Here is a 1,132-nt window from a genome sequence, read left to right as displayed (position 1 = left end):
ATAGGAATGAGGGATTTCCCTGAAACTGATTTTATGAGTTACCGATTTACCTTCATCAACATGGAATAAGCCTTAAAATTCACCATGTGGACTGCTGAGGTCCAAAATCACACGGGTCTGTTCTCTGACAAAGTCATGTGATCACCTTGTCAGCACCGACCTGGGGATCAGCATGCCTGGGAACTTTCTAAAGTGACCAAGCCGGAGATTTCTGGGTGGGGGGTGAAGTATGATGAACATGGCAATGCAGCACCCGCCTGTCCCTCTTTGGTGCAGCTTCACTCACTGTGCCCTCTTCTGATTGGTCGCCTGGCTGACATGTCGAATGTTGGGATATATCTTAGGGTGATGCTGCACTTCCTGGGGAATTGCTGGGATATGTCTGTAGGATGACCTCAGGAGGGACTTCCTGCTCTTCTTTCACCCCATCCCACTTCCATCACAACCCACACGTGACCCATGTGACATACAGGCTGGAGATTCCGCAAGCCAGGAAATGGTAAACCGCCATTGCCGGACGAGATCCGGCAAGTTCCTTTCTGTAGGCTAGACCTCAGTGGGGAATTCCTGCTCCTCTTTCACCACACACCACCGCCATCAATACCCACACCGCCCCTTCTAACCTGTACAATATGTGACATACAGGCTGGAGATTCCACAACCCAGAAAACCACATGGTAAGCCGGTACTGCCGGATGAGATGCGGCAAGTTCCCAGGTATGGCTCTGTGAGCAAGAAATCCCTGTCAGGAGAGCAGCCATCGTATGTCCTTATGGGGGTGACTAGAAAGAAACTTTTATAAAGTGACCCGGTCCGATGACAAAAAGAATCAAGGTGAAAGTTCCCTGCGATACGAGAGGTATTATCCTCGCCTCACCGCCGGCCCGTGCCGCCGGCCTCTCCTCTCTTCCGGCACTGCAGCCTTCAACACTTCTCGGGAATTGGATGTTTGTGTCCCCTGCTGCATGCTTTGGCTCCATCCTCTGACCCCAAGGTCAATGTATCCTGTAGTGATATAGGGGGCGGAGGACTGAACCAAGGGACACGCAGCGGGGGCACACGGGCAGCCAACATTACCGTTGTCAAATGCCAAAGGGACTGACAGCAGCTGCAGCACTGGAATAGAGGAGGG

The sequence above is a fragment of the Nanorana parkeri genome, unplaced genomic scaffold, assembly GCF_000935625.1.
Source record: "Nanorana parkeri isolate BGI_ZX_2015 unplaced genomic scaffold, ASM93562v1 scaffold4081, whole genome shotgun sequence".
NCBI classification, from domain to species: domain Eukaryota; kingdom Metazoa; phylum Chordata; class Amphibia; order Anura; family Dicroglossidae; genus Nanorana; species Nanorana parkeri.
This window is presented reverse-complemented; position numbering follows the sequence as displayed.